This window comes from Oreochromis niloticus, linkage group LG22 (assembly GCF_001858045.2).
Source record: "Oreochromis niloticus isolate F11D_XX linkage group LG22, O_niloticus_UMD_NMBU, whole genome shotgun sequence".
NCBI classification, from domain to species: Eukaryota; Metazoa; Chordata; class Actinopteri; order Cichliformes; family Cichlidae; genus Oreochromis; species Oreochromis niloticus.
The window spans coordinates 11,348,788-11,365,221 of NC_031985.2; the positions used below are offsets into that span (position 1 = coordinate 11,348,788).

The 16,434-nt window shown below is 43.3% G+C and overlaps 1 protein-coding gene and 1 long non-coding RNA gene across 2 annotated transcripts in view; one reads left to right on the plus strand and one right to left on the minus strand.

Moving 5' to 3' along the window:
* LOC109196492 (zinc finger MYM-type protein 4) overlaps nucleotides 1-16,434 on the minus strand; it is a 196,862-nt gene that overhangs the window by 133,614 nt on the left and 46,814 nt on the right. The gene's annotated exons all lie outside the window — the stretch shown is intronic.
* Nucleotides 2,352-12,229, plus strand: LOC102079917 (uncharacterized). Its single transcript, XR_002057943.2, has 4 exons — nucleotides 2,352-2,453; nucleotides 10,779-10,902; nucleotides 11,523-11,597; nucleotides 12,177-12,229. It is a non-coding gene; the product is annotated as an uncharacterized LOC102079917 (long non-coding RNA).

The window sequence follows — 16,434 nt, forward strand, 5'->3', positions numbered from 1 at the left end:
TAGAGTAGGTGTCCTCATATACCATAAATCAGTAATAGAAGGTAGGATGTGTGTGCATGCCACAACACTCTGGAAGGCACACACTCTTTGCAGACTACTAAGGATCAGACCTCTGTCTCTATACAATTGATTATATACCTCTAAGCATATATGGTTATATATTTCTAAGCATAAATAACAATCCAACAATATAAATCTGACAACAGAAGTTTCATTTGTCAGTGTGGGACTGCTGAGTCACCTGAAGAGCTCATTTCATTCATTCGCCCAACGATGTTCATTTACAGAAATGTTTCACAGGAACTGATTTCTCCCAAAGGGTGAACTAGTGTATTTCCATAGATTACCTCTGTACGAATGTACTTCTTAAATGAAGTCAAGTTTTTGTCCTTTTTTTGTTCCTCAGGTATAGTACATTATATTAAAGGCAGGCGGTCAACACTGGGGGAAGACAAGAAGCAGAAATACTTCCAAGAGGGAGCTGCAGTGAGGACACAGCCTGGTCACTGAGGTCAGAGCTCAGAATCTGAAACGGCTCAGGTTTATATTCTAGGGGTTGCCTGCCTTTATCACTTAAACTGATGTTGACATTCGACCAAATTAATCAGGGCCTAAGGCTGCCAGTGTGACAAGGTGCAGGGAGAATGAATGACTGTCATCACCAGCGCTCGGGTGGGAAATGCCATTAGCACAGCTGATATTTTTGGCCCTTATGCATCCACACAGATCTTATATTATGCTACTCTGCACTAAAACGATGCACGGTTTAGCATCTGGCCTCGAGCTGTTGTATCTTACTGTAAATATAAAGTTAGAGAGTCACATGACCAGAACTTGATTTTAACTAGGAGTTTCTCCAAATTTTGTTTGATTTACACAGGCAGCGCAAAAAAGTACACTTGAAATATTTGTTTTTAAGTGTGTTTGTAATGGTTTCATTCAGAGGATGGTAGTTTATGTTGGTAATTGACTGTTACAGTTGTTGACACCATCTGCAATGTCCTTTTTAAGACTGTTTAGTCTGCTATGATGGCTGGATACAGAAAATCTGTAATAGAAGATAAAGTCTTCCCCGAGCTCATTCTGCTCATTCTGTGTCGAAGTATAACGTGAACTCTGAATGGGCTAAATTTAAAGCAGTACATTCTTTACTGGTTGTACTTGTGGTGCTGCTACTGTAAGAGCCCTGGATTTAAAGTGCACCTACAATGCTTTGACTTTTTTTTATATATATTTACAATTCTTTGATTAAGTATTTACCCCTTTCCTGAGTTACTTTTGTTTTCACGTGTTTCTCACACTTAAATATTTTAGATCATTGTCTAATATTAAAATTTGTTCAAAGACAACCCGAGTAAATACAAAATGCAATTTTTAAGTCATGATTATAATTTCATTTATTAAGGGAAAAAAGCTATCCAGACCCACCTGATCCAGTGTGAAAAAGTACTTGTTCCTCTTATTAAACCATGTTTTAACTGTGATTAACAACATGTTTTGGAAAGTTGAGTTTCATTTCACTGGTCACACTCAGGCCTGATTACTGGCTGAACTGTTGAATCGAGACATAACTTAAACAGTACCTGTCTGACAAAGTGAGGCTAAAAGATCTCAAAAAACAAAAAAGAAATAAAATCATTGACATCTGTCAGTCTGGAAATGGTTATAAAGCCAGTTGTAAGGCTTTGGGACTCTAGTGAATTACAGTAAGAGCCATTATCCACAAATGGAGTCGCCGGCCTACCAAAATTTGTCCAAGAGCCCACAGACAACTCATTCATGAGGTCTTAGAAGAACCCAGAACAACATTAAAGAGCTGCAGGCCGCACTTGCCTCAGCTAAGGTCATAGTTCATGATTCGACAATAAGAAAGGTACTGGAAAAAATGGCATCGATGAGAGAGCTCATGCTCAAAAACTCTGTGGCAAAGAAAAAAAAAATCTGCAAAGAAGAGTGGGACAAAATTCCTCCACAGCAGTGGGAAAGACTCATTGTTATCACAGACACTTGAATGCAGTTCTTGCTGCCAAGGGTGGCACAACCAGTTAACAGGTTTATGGGACAGTTACTTTGTCACTTAGAGCCAGGTCGGTTTTGATAACTTTTCCCTTAATAAATTAATTCATCATTTAAAAACATTTTTTATACTCTCAACTTTCAGATCATAGTAGTGTCTGTGGGCCCAATAACCCTAATGTGGTCACAGCTTTGCAGCCTCGTGCAAACGTGCTCAACAGGTGCGGCCAATCAGAAGAAACTTGCTTAAAGGAGTTGTACTTTACTACTGAAACCAAAACTTTTCTAAGCATGGCAGTTTTAACTTGTAGTTTTTTATGTTTCTTTTAGCCCATTAAGAATCCCCCTACAGGGAAGAAGTATGTGCGGTGTCCCTGCAACTGCCTGCTCATCTGTAAAGACACATCCAGAAGGATAGGATGTCCTCGACCAAACTGGTATGGAACAAGAAGAAACATTCAGACAGTTTTACCCCACTGATGCAATAAGCCACACAGTGCTTCAAAACATGTGGTAACATGTTGGCTCTGTAACAAGTCAAACAGTCGCTCAAGGTAAGGTAAGGTAAAGACCAAGGAGCTTGGAAAGAAAAGCGTGTGGACTTCTCTAAGTTTCTTGAAGATGTAAGAAGCTTCTTGGATGAGAGGTGAAATATCTCTTTTAAAAAAACCATTAGAACATTACATTAAAACTTTATCTAGGTTATCTAGGTCTTTATGCCTTTCAGAAATTCCTGCAGTTTAACTAGTTGGTGTGTGTCTTCTAGCTTCTGTTACGGGTATCAAATATTGAGGGAGAGTACAAAACCAGAATAGTCCAGAAGGGTTGGGTCAAAACAATGATTTTATTGGAACACACGCGCGGGGAGATAATTACTGCATATCATCAGCATGGATCTCCACCCAAAATACACTTCAGATTGCTTTTATAATATCAGGGTATTATGACGCCCCCTCATGCGTTTACAAGCACATAATTTGCATCTTAAGAACATTCTTTGCCTCTTTTACAGACAGTGATCAATTTTAAGAGATAAATGCAGACACAAGAGTTCCTCTTTCTGGCATCTTCTTCCAAATAAGGCGATGGTCTCCGGCCTCTGGGTCCCCATGGGCTGGTCCTCTCCTTCTGTCACCTGTTGTCAAGTAAACTCTAGTACAACATGTTTGCTGAATGCATTCAGGCCTCTGCTCAGATCTGTTTCTAGGTTATATGTGGTATATATGTGTTTTGTAAGCATGTGTGCGATCTTTCTTCAGCTCCCAGCCTCTTATCCAATGGATCATCCGGACCTAGCGCCGAACGAAGCTTTTGACCTTTAATTACCTGGGGGAGCGTCAACTCTTTTATGAGCACAGAACTGCAATGTGTGTATAGAGATATAACAATATAAAAATGGTTATAACTGCACCTGTAATAAAGGTTAATATGGTGTCAGTGTGTTAAATGTCTCCATGCCGTCTTAAAGCTATATGTGATATTATTAATGCGATGCTAATGCTATGAAATATATTGTAGCAGTAAAGCAATTTCTTTAATTCCACAATTCCTCCTTTTGACCTCTTGACCACAAGAGGTCACCATACCGTGTGCTGTGTCACTCCTCTGCCTCCTCAGCTGCTTCCATGTCCATCAATGGCATCATGGACACCGGGGTCACTGCCCCGGGATCCACTGCCCTCGTGATTACCTTTTCCAACAGTCCTCTGGCACAAGGAATGAGACAGCACCCACAGGTGACCAAAATCCCTAGAAAAGCAGCGATAGAAAGCATTGCAGAAATCACAAACCCCTTCCGCTGCCCGAACACGGATGTCATCCAGCCCTCTAGGGGATTCTCAATCCCTGAATCTTCGTGCATGGTTCTGGACAGAGTTTTAAGGCCCTCCAGGGCTCGGGTAACTGAGCCGTCTGGGGCAGTGTTGTTGGGGATGAAGGTGCAGCACTGATCGCCGAACATGGCACAGACCCCTCCCCTCTCCGCCAACAACATGTCCAGGGCCATGCGATTTTGGACCCCCATCAATGAGGTCGGGCCCAATTGCTCCACTAATCCCTCCACGGCGTCTCTGGTTAGGTTTGAGAGTCTCAGCACATTATAATGAACATAGTTTATTCTGTCCACATTCTTGTTTGGGGTCACTGGGAAAAGAGCAGAAATTATTGGTAAGTTTTCAAAGCCAGCAGCTATTTGATCCACTAATTTATATTCATTTGGAACCCCCCTGGGCACTCCTATGGAGTCAATCCATGTAGGTGAATTCATTCTAGGGTCGTATGCATGTGTCCCCTGAATTCCTCTCTTTCTCAAGATGTGTCTCTTACGTCTGACTGCTAATGAGCGTGTATTTCTTTGTGGTATGACTTTTGCTTTGTTTCCAATTAGCATCAGTGGAGCTCCCAATCTCACCATAGCGCATGTCCCGACACTTCCCATAGGAACACGAACCAAAATAGTTTTCTGCCCACAGTAATAATATAACCCACTTCTCGCCCATGTGCCAATTACCGTGCTCGAGTCGTTTCTAATATTAGTGGTCCTCCCTGTGAGTGTCACAGAGCACCAGCTAGGGTCAATCTCTCCCAGCTTGTATCTCATTTTATCTGTAGAGAACTTAAAGCACGTGTAGTTATCTTTTTTACTTGTGAATGGTCCTACCTGTGTTTGCTTGTCAATTGGCGGGAAGAGGCTGGCCAGGATGGAACAGTTGCCAGTGCTTACCGCTTCTCTAGTAAGTCGCAGCATGCAGTCGTACCCCCACTTGTCCTCTGGATACAGTGGGGCGGGCTCTGTAAACAACCGCGGCCTAGCTGAAGCACAAGCAACACAGTTAGATACCTGTTGTTCTTTAGCATTTTGGGCCACCCAGTCCAGCCAGAGGTTACTGTCACTGAAACCGGTGGCGCGCTCGATTAAATCCTGAGGCTTCAACCTAGTATAATCGACCGTCAGCACTCGTCTGCCTTTTGGTTCATGTTCCTCTGGTGTGGCGGTTGGCGACCCATCCCCTCCTTTTCCTGTAATGTTCGTGACAGAGTTTGTTACATTGTTAGTCATGTATATTATTGGCTTGGGCTTTGGATTGACTAAGTTTATTCTAACTACCCCTATTGGATCCGTACCTGACACGTCTACCCCAATTACCAGGTAGAACACGTTTCCTGGGCTATCTGACCTGGGCAGAGTGTTCCAGGGGCCCAGAGAAAGTGTGATAGGGTTTTGGGCAGCAGAAAAATCCCTCTGAATTACTATTCCCTTCAATCCTTCAGGCACATGTGGCTGCCACCCTACTCCGGTCCAACTTACCACGTTCCCCCAGCCAGGGGCGCACCACTGTCCTGCTGTGTATGACGCCAGTACAGGGCGGATTCCCCGGCTGGAGTGAGGGTTCCCTCCCCGGGTACAAATATCAGGGTGACTGCAAACCCACACATCATATCCCCTCCAGCTGCTGTTTGCTCCTTTACAATTAATCACTTCACACAAATCAAACGTGTATGAGCTTGTGGACCCTTTAACGTAGTCCAGTTCTATGCCATTATATGCGCTGAGACAACCATCCCTTTTACCTGACACCTCACGCTTGGGTCTTTTCAACGGCCACATCTCAGTGCTCAGTTTCTCCGTGGGTGTTGGGCTGGACTGGCCTCCGTGCTCAGACAGGTTACGTGGGGCGGTCTGCAAAAAATACACGAGAAAACACACGGCCATAACTAATATTATCTGATATAGCAAGCATGTGGTTGTGAGAAGCATTTTTACCAATTTCTTCTCTTCACGTGTCCCATTACGTGTCCCTGATTCGTGTGGGTGCATTGTGTTGTGTGAGATTTGTATTTTTAGCATAAACTTCTACTCCTTTACTTCTCCTCAATTTGTTACCACTCCTTTGTGTTGGCGTGGCGATCTCCTCCTTGGCTGTTCTTCTTTCTTCGGCCTTCCAGGTGGACTACTGGTCGGCCCGTTGCACAGGTGAGAGGATTTATTCTGCCTCTGATTCTCGTTACCACCTGTGTCTGGTGTAGCTGGGTTGTCCTGCGCCAAGCTCTCATCTGCTGCAGCGCACTGCGTCCAGTGGAACCAGGTGTCGCCTTTCCCTTTCAGTCGGACCGCTGTGGCCGTCCGGGCAGTCACCTCGTACGGGCCGGTCCAGCGAGGCTCTTTCCACTTCCGCTTGATGACTTTCAGCCTCCTCCCGGTCCTGGATCGATCATGTCGGTGAAGTCAATCACAATTTCTTCTCCTGGTCTCTCTGGCATGAGGAACTTACCTGCTTCTGGCTTCACCGCCGGCTTTGGATTGTGTGCCCCGCAAATTAGACACGTTCTGGCTTTCTCCTTTATCATGTCTCTCAAGTCAGGGTGCCACCAGTGACACAAGTTTCTCTCCATCTGTGTCACTCCTACGTGGCCAAGCCCGTGCGCCTCACTTGCCTTCTTTTCAGCCAGCTTAGCTGTTAGAACCGGTCGCCCGTGAGGTCCTCGCCACAGACCTCCTTCTTTCCGGGCTCCTCGGTTCTGCCACACCTCCTTTTCCTCTTGGGCGGCTCCTTCCTGAGCCTGTCTGGCTTCCTCCAACACATCGGTGCTTGGTTCCTCCTCAGCAGTGACCTCCACCATTTGCCTTCGTCCTTTGTAACCTGCAGCTTCTTTGCGGCTTCATCTGCTTTCTGGTTCCCTTTGGCCACCATTGTGGTTTCCTGAGAGTGTCCTTTGCATTTTATGATACTTACCTCGTCTGGGTCGTTCAGGGCCTTTTCCAGTTCCTCCATTTCCTTCTTATGGCAAATTGGGGCATTGGTTGCCGTTCTGAAACCTGCTCTCTTCCATTGAGCAAGTTCCACGTGAGCTGCCCCAAACGCATAAGCTGAATCAGTGTAAATGTTCACCTTCATGTCCTTGGCCAGTCTCAGGGCTCAAGTCAGGGCTATTACTTCAGCTCTCTGCGCCGACTGTTGACCCTCGATCCTTCCAGCCTCTTTTACTTCATACTGTTTTCCTCTTCTGCAAACCACAGCCTAGCCTGCTTTCAGTCCTTCTTCATCACGGTGACAGCAGCCGTCTGTGAACCAGTCCTCAGCTCCAGGGATGGGCTCTGCTTTCAGGTCTTCTCTGACTTTCTCTTCAGCTTCAGCTTTTTTGGCACAGTCGTGTGGTTCCCCTGACCCCATTAAGTCTGCCATGTTGATTCCTTCAGGTGTGAATGTCAAGTTTGGAGCGTCTAGAACTTTGCTCAACCTCTGTTGTGTCAGTGGTGTCATGGTGAAGGCTTGTGAGTTCACGTATGCTACTACACTGTGTGTGGTGAGCACTTTAAGTGGATGTTCTCTCACTACATGTGCTGTTTTCTGGATGATTTTTGCTACCCCAGCTGCGTGTTGTGTGCATGTAGGATGCCTGGCCTCTGTTGGATTTAGTCTTATGCTGACATACATAAGCACATCTCTACCTCCTCCTTTTTTCTGAAACAACACCCCATTTACAATCCCATTTGTTTCAGAAACATCAAGGTAAAATGGTTCGTCATAATTGGGTGTGGCAAGGTCTGTGGCTCTTGACAGATCTTGTTTCAGTGAAATGAACGCTGTTTCTGTGGCTGGCGTCCAAGGCAATTCAGCCTTAAGGTTTCGAACGCCCACCTTTTTTATCAGGTCCCTTAAAGGGGCCGTTTTGCCCGCATAGTTGGGAATGAACTGTCTGCTGTAACCTGTCAACCCAAGAAAGGAAAGGAGCTCCTTCACAGTTCTTGGTTTAGGGTGTGTCAGAATCTGGTCTCTGTGTGTGTTCATCAAGCCCACTGACCTGTGTGCGATTACACGGCCCAGAAACGTTACTTCTGGTCGGACCAACTGCAGTTTTTCTTTACTTACTTTGAATCCACATTCTGCCAATCGGTTCAGTACCACGAGCGAGGCTGCTGTGCAGGCTGATGCTGACTTGGCTGCAATGAGAAGATCATCAACATATTGTATTAGTGTACAACCTTCAGGCAGATGGCACGGTGACAGTGCATCTTTCAGCACCTGATTGAAAATGCCTGGGGACAATGCAAAGCCTTGTGGCAAGCGTGTGTATCTGTATTGCTGGCCTCTGTATGTGAATGAGAAAATGTCCCTAAGTGACTCATGTAGGGGGAGACAAAAGAAAGCATTAGCAAGATCAATACATGTAAACCACTTTTGGTCCCATGAGATGGCGGTTAAAGCCGTGTATGGGTTTGGCACAGGCACAGTGTCGGTGCGCAGTTTGGCATTAATGGCCCTCAGGTCATGTGCCATCCTGTATTTTCCTGTCCTGTGCTTCTCCACTGGCAAAATAGGTGTGTTCCAAAATGACTGTGAAGGCTCAAGCACACCTACTTTCAGTAGCCCTTCAATGGTTTCTGCAAGTCCTTCCTCAGCTTCCGGTTTGTGTCTGTACTGTGGTCTGTTAATTGGCGCCTCCGACTTCAGCTGAAACAAGACAGGTGAACAGGTAGCGAGCCCAACATCAGTGGGCCCCGTCGACCACAGAGTGTCAGGCAGTTGTGAAAGCGCGGCGACTGCATCAGGGTGGTCAGTTCTCTCCCTGCCATGTGTTCTTGAGATTTCCTGGTGTTCCAGAACCACTGCGTCGTTAGACAGACATGTGATTCGGTACGTTTTGCACTTTGGCGCGTACCATACATTTGGAATCTGCTTTGCCACCACGCGTTATCCAGCGCCCGCTTGACCATCGGTCCCATTTCTCTCGCCTGATGACCTACATGGACCGCCAATGTGACATGAGGAGCTGAATCTGATCCCATCTCGTACCAAGGCAGTTGTTCATCCGTGAATTTCACACTCGCTGCTACTCCTTCCGGGCCAACATAGATATTGTGGCTACGCACGTTCCACATACAGTTGTGGTCAAAAGTTTACATACACTTGTAAAGAATATAATATAATGGCTCTACTGAGTGTCCCATTATTTCTAAAACTCTGATTTTTCTCTGATAGAGTGATTGGAACAGATACTTCTTTGTCACAAAAAACGTTCATGAAGTTTGGTTCTTTAATGACTTTATTATGGGTTAACAGAAAAAAGTGATCACATTTGCTGGGTCAAAAATATACATACAGCAACATGAATTAGCAATTTTGATGACTTAGAAAGTTGTCAGTGAACTGAGCTTCATAGCATGGCCTCTTAACTTCTTGTGAGTGATTATGAGTGACTACAGCTGGTGACTTCTCTTAGACCAGTTAAATAGGGCTCATTGGATACAAATGCCCACAAATGCTACAATGGGAAAGTCAAAGGAGCTCAGCATGGATCTGAAAAAGCGAATTATTGACTTGAACAAGTCAGGAAAGTCACTTGGGGCCATTTCAAAGCAGCTACATGTCCCAAGAGCAACAGTGCAAACAATTGTTTGTCAGTATAAAGTGCATGGCACTGTTTCGTCACTGCCAAGATCAGGAAGAAAACGCAAGCTATCACCTGCTGCTGAGAGAAATTGGTCAGGAGGGTGAAGAGTCAACCAAGAATCACCAAAAAGCAGATCTGCCAAGAATTAGAAGCTGCTGGAACACAGGTGTCATTGTCCACAGTCAAACATGTTTTGCATCTCCATGGACTGAGAGGCTGCCGTGCAAGAAGGAAGCCCTTGCTCCCAAAGCGGCACCTTAAGGCTCGACTGAAGTTTGCTGCTGATCACATGGACAAAGATAAGACCTTCTGGAGGAAAGTTCTGTGGTCAGACGAAACAAAAATCGAGCTTTTTGGCCACAATGCCCAGCAATATGTTTGGAGGAGAAAAGGTGAAGCCTTTAACCCCAAGAACACCATGCCTACAATCAAGCATGGTGGTGGGAGTATTATGCTGTGGGGCTGTTTTGCTGCCAATGGAGCTGGTGCTTTACAGAAAGTAAATGGGATAATGAAGAAGGAGGATTACCTTCACATTCTTCAACATAACCTAAAATCATCAGCACGAAGGTTGGGTCTTGGGCGCAGTTGGGTGTTCCAACAGGACAATGACCCCAAACACACATCAAAAGTGGTAAAGGAATGGCTAAATCAGGCTAGAATAAGGGTTTTAGAATGGCCTTCCCAAAGTCCTGACTTAAACCCCATTGAAAACACGTGGACAATGCTGAAGAAACAAGTCCATGTCAGAAAGCCATCAAATTTAACCGAACTGCACCAATTCTGTCAAGAGGAGTGGTCAAAGATTTAACCAGAAGCTTGCCAGAAGCTTGTGGATGGCTACCAAAAGCGCCTAATTGAAGTGAAAATGGCTAAGGGACATGTAACCAAATATTAGCACTGCTGTATGTATATTTTTGACCCAGCAGATGTGATCACTTTTTTCTGTTAACCCATAATAAAGTCATAAAAGAACCAAACTTCATGAATGTTTTTTGTGACAAAGAAGTATCTGTTCCAATCACTCTATCAGAGAAAAATCAGAGTTTTAGAAATAACGGGACACTCGGTAGAGCCATTATATTATATTCTTTACAAGTGTATGTAAACTTTTGACCACAACTGTACATGGATAAAGCTGCATATCATCTGCTAAGCACTGAAAATGTATGCTGTGCTTTCGAATGACAGTGTCCAAGGGAAGGACGTATAATATAAAAAGAACTGATCCCAGCATGAAACTCTGTGGAACTCCATAATTAACCTTAGTATGTAAACAAGACTCGCTGATTACATGAACCAGTTGGAGTTTTATTTTTATCTATATCAGTAATTATTAATCATAAATGTCTTCATGGTTCCTCTGACAGCAGACGCATTATCAACCTGAGCCCAGTGATGGTGATCCCCGAGGAGCAACCCGCCCAGCCAGCGCTGCCCATCCAACCCGAGGGAATGAGAGTGGTCTGTGGCCACTGTGGCAACACCTTCCTAGTATGTAAACCTGCAAATACAACCATCCTCAGTCAGGCACAGGCTTGTTAATGCAGAATCTCATTGCTGTGCTGTTGTTGGTACGTGCATATATACATAATTTTGAGAGCCTCGCTATATGTTCATGTTTACAGAAAACTACTGCAGTAAATAGATAAATTGCTGAAGGATTGTCTGCTAGCCAGTTGTACTTTATGTGGGGTCAGCTATTCATTAAAAGCACAGAATTAGACACCTGCGCGTGGCTGGCATGCATTTTCTGCATGTTTTCTTTCCTTGCCTGTCTCACCAAACATCCCGAGTACCCCTGACTGAGCGTGGCCACACCTTTCCACACAAGTTTCCCTCTGTAACGTGCTCTCAACCGGCTTTTTGCAGAGTTTTCTCATCTCGGATGAAACTGGCTTCCTGCCACTCTTTGTTGATGTTACTATCAGTGCATTTGACATGTCTGGGTTGAGTGTAACATGTCACACATGCAATTAATATTTCACATAAGCAAGGTTATGTACACAACCTGAGCCATTGAGTGAGTGTGACACAGACTCGCATGTAAGAAAAATAACGTCAGTGCTGTTTTCCTCTTAACATCTGCACATTGCTGCTTGCGGCATCTGCAGGGCAGTGAGGACGCCAGGACATCACAGCCTATGTCTGGTCTCCCCAGTGATGGCTCTCCACCAGCACAACAACAGGTTGAGAAAGCTGGTCTTACTGGTGGACTTATTAACAACAGCCTAACCCGCTCCAGCTCAATTTGTGGCCTTATTTACTCTGACTTTGTGAACATCTGGCTTTGGGCAGAGCTTTGATCAATTAAAAATATATAATGTATAATTTTTTTTAATGCATTAGACTCTAGAAGTCTGCGCTAAATTGTTTCTTTTTTCTTGCCGCTTGCTTACCTTTAGGTATTTAATTAATTTTTCATTTCTAACCTGAAGCCAGATGTCAAAAGTCACATGTTTAACTTCACTGTGACCCTTGAATTAATATGATTTGGAGTGATTTAACACTAGATGAAATATCAACTAATGAATCATGACTCGTGTGCTAACTTAGCAAGAGTGCAGGATAGATTTAGATGGTTCATTAAAACTGTTCCAGATCATTTCCAGTAAGCCTTTTGCTGATTTTTTGTTTCTAAAAAGAGTAAGATTGTAGTCTTTCATTTCATTTCTGTGAGCCTGTGCATGTGTGTGTGTCTCCGTGCGTGTATACGTTTTCTTTGTGCCTTAAAATGAAAATGTTGATTTCTTTTCATTCCCTCACAGTGGATGGAGCTTCGATTTAACACACTAGCCAAGTGTCCCCACTGCAAAAAAATGTGAGTCCATCAAACTTTCACACAGAGTTCCCCTTCACACAGTCGCTTTAAGTGGATATCTGCATGTTTATATTCTGAATCAGTTGGCACAAAGCAAGTTTTGATGAATGGGAGTTTTCTGGTTTCTTCATGCTTTAGTAGCATAAATCTGAACTTTCGAGTAGGCTGTTCATGCAGAGAGCAAAAGAACAGTGGCATTTGCCAAAATTCAATCTTTAATCTTTAATGAGATCTGTGCTCACAGCCCAGCACTGTACAGCTTGACAGGCACTCTCCAGAAAACACCAGAACTAACAGGTTCACCACTGGAGCCCCATTTTCTTCACAGAGGAGAGCAGATTCACACTGAGCACACATGACAGATACCACGGCATCTCCAGACTCTTTCACATGTGTATATTTATCTTCATAATGAATGATTCAATTAGTCTTTGTTGCGGGGTGGGGAGGAACACCAAGACGTTCCCATACATCTCACCAGCATGTATTGGGCTGCCTCCTGATGGGATATACCTGGAACACCTCACCTTGGAGGCACCCAGGAGACATCCTGGTTAGACGGGAGTAAAAAAAATTATTTAAACAAAAAAGCTAAAAAAAAAAAACCAAACAAACAAGCATATAAAATAAAAGTAAAATTCAGGAAGGAAAAAACATTAAGTTCACTTTCTTTCAAACAGACCAGTGTCTTCGCAGCTGGCATCGGTAACAGTTCTAAATCTTGTGTTTCATAAACCCAAAGTTTGATAGTTTGTTGTGGTTTTCTTTCTATTATTGCAACTGTTGTTGGTATTTGGTGCCATACAAATAAAATTAAATTGAATAAACTCATTCATGCTGTACATGAACATCAGCTGTGCTTCAGTGCTCTTCTGCTGAGAAAGTAAACTTCCCAAGTGTTTCTCCTCATTTCTGCTGTGTGCTGCACAATGCAGTTCTGCTTTAAAAACTACAGTAAGTTAAAAAAAAAGTGTTGACTGCATTTTATTTTCAGATGTCAGTTTCCAATTTAATCTGGGAAAATTGTCAGGTTAGTCCGTTAACTATGAAAATGTCTGGTTTGTTTTTTCCAACTTCATGATTTTGCAGTTACAGAAAGGAAGCCACTAAATTTACTTCATGTCTCATAGAAAGAAGTACTGCAGTCTGCTTTTTGTTAAATTTTATTACATTACAATTGCATTGTCTATTTTTTCTTTGTTCTCCTTTTAGTTTAAAAGCACTATGTGGACAAAAGTACCAGTTGGAAACACATGCCATGAAGCTCCTGGGATGCAGTTTTAGTGCTTATGTTAAAGCCAGAGGAGGTTTACAGCTCTGCAGTTAGAGTCAGCAGAGCAATGATGACTTTTACCCACCATGCCCCGTAGTGTTTGTTGACATCCCCCTGTAACTGAGTTCCTGTGGCTCTTAAACACTTCCACTCTACAATAGCATCACTTACAGCTAATTGTGAAATGTCTGGAAAGGAAGAAATTTCACAAACTGACTTGTTGCAACTGTGACATCCTATTACAGCACCGCGCTCCGAATTTAGAACGGCTCATTCTATCACAAATGTTTGTAAAGGCAGACTTTTGTCCACATAATGTACACAGAAACATTGAAAACAACGTGCAAGCTGAAAGTAACAACTTTCAGGAGCCTACACCTTTACATTTGATTGTAAAATAAAAATAAAAAGATCCCATTAATTAGATGCCCCAAACAGGAGGTTATAGAAAATAACTTTAAATTGCAGGATGCCCTTCCTGATGCAACCCCAGACACATTCATGTCTTATCCCAGCATTGAACCAGACATGCTGTGCTTCTTAAGCAAATGTGTAAACCACTACACTATAGAGCCAACTACTGAACACATGCAAATCGGTATGATTCATTATATCCACTGAGCTTTGTAAAATCTAAATTTTACAAAGCTGAGGCTGTGTGAAACACTGTACACACACCTTACTTTAAAGTTATTTATCTTTATTTATTGGGGAAGTAATTCACCATGAAGGCATACTGCACATGAGAAAAAGCAGAATGGAAAAAAACATGGACATTTCACTTCTGCATAAGCATTAACACTTCGCCATGTAGAGCTGTGGTCTAGTATGACTCAACTATGAAACCAAACACTTGAATACCAGGAGAAAAAAAGAGGGTGCGGGGTTATCTATTGAATTTATGTTTAAATTCACTGAGATGCAAAGCTTTAGGCTACCTCCACACGTACCCGGGTATTTTTGAAAAACGCAGATTTTTCTATGCGTTTGCACCTTTCGTCCACACGTAAACAGTGTTTTCGGTCACTAAAAACAGAGATTTTTAAAAACGCCTGCCAGGATGGATATTTTCGAAAACTCAGTTTTTGCATTTACGTGTGGACGAGAAAAACGGAGAAAACGCAGCGTCAAAGGTGTGCGCCTTTTTTGACGTCACACTGTGCGCCACGTTGTTGTTTCGGTGAAATGAATTTCTACAATACTGTTACTGTTAATTGTACTCTCTGCAGTGTTTAAATGCTTACATATACACACACAGTTACTGTCCCTCCACACATACGACTCGGTTCTGCTTCTATGCCCCATCTTTGTTTACTATTTCCCACCGAGGCTTCTAGACTTCTGATTGGCCATCGTTTCTACACGGTTAGGACTATATCGTCACCTGTTGTTTTGGCATGTTCCTAGCAGCGTTTTCCTTCATTTCTGCGTTTACGTGTGGACGGAATTATTTTTTAAAACGAAAACGGAAAATCTCCGTTTTCAAAAATACCCGTGTACGTGTGGACGTAGCCTTAGAGGGCTGGATTTGCAGTTCTTGGAAGGGGGAGGGGAGGTAAGCAAGGCTAATCTAGACGTGTGACACGTATTAAAGTTTGGCCTCACATGTAATGTCAGTGGTATGAGGGTCACAGGGCTGAGGAGAGGAGGAGGGGTCACCTCAGAGAGGTTTTTGTCCTAATGAGATGATGCAGACAGTGATGGTGAGATAAGCAGCAACTATAACATGACACTACTTCTACCCCTGTTTTCTGTGTAGTTGGCTCGTACAATGCTTTGTTCTACGTTCTTCTTTAAGTCAGTGAACTTCATTTATTATCTCTGTGCAATACTTTTACCACTCATAGCTTTTCCAAAAATTCCTATCATCGTCTCTCTCATCCTAAAACCCCCTTTCAGTCTTTATTACAGACATAAAGGCTGAGCTAAATATGTTCCCTTAATTCTCATTGAGGAACTGAAACTTCTGTTCTAGTAACACCTTTCCAAAGAGAAGTCCTCTTAATTTAAGCAGATAAAACAGTAGTAATTTCCCTCTTCTGTCTACATTACTAAAATGAAGAGATGGTTCTAGTTCACTGAATAAACAGCTAGTAAAAGAAATGGGGGATGTGAATGCAGTAGTAAAAAAGTAGAAGGCAGTAAATCAGGTGACCAGGCACCCCTAAGCCATCTGAATGCCAGTGATCCCTGAAGAATGCTTCAGTCCTGTCACATGAGAGGCATGTGAGAGCTGAGTGGGGGAAGGAAAGTGAAATTATTGTAAAGTTATGCCAGTCTGCTGCTTCAAGGCAATTGAACTGTGTTTGTTTAGAGGCTGGATGGAGTGGAGGTTGCTTGGAGCTGGACATGTGACCGTCCTGGAGCGCTTTCAAGTGTAACTTAAAAAAGGAAGTGAGATTTTTGGCAAACAGATTTATCATCAGGGCGTGGTGAAGTAAGATCACTGGGACAATGTGTGGGGACTTCTCCCCAATTTCTTTCTTCTCTCAATCTCTCTCTGTAGATCCTCCGTCGGCAGTGCACTCCCTAGGAGGCGCTGTTGTGCTTATTTAACTATAGGAATGATCTGCATTTTCATTGGAGTGGGTTTAACAGTAAGTACGCTTTGATCAGTTTGTGCAGATACTATCCAAGTAAGTAAGTCACTCTTTTGACAATGAAAATGGAAAAAAAACCACCAAGTTAGCTCAGTACAAGAAATTTGTAACTGAGCTAAAGTGAAATAAGGTAAAACGGCAAAATGTCATGAAAAGAGAAAGAATATGATCTGCATCATATTTCATGACACAGCAGTAGTTGTTGCGACTTTAAACTCTAAACCAAGGTTCACTTCCTCCATGTGGAGGTGCTAGAGGACAAGTCTTCAGCTATCTGGCAGAAATTTCCATCAGACACTGGTGTTGTGACCTGAGAAAATGAAAAATGCATA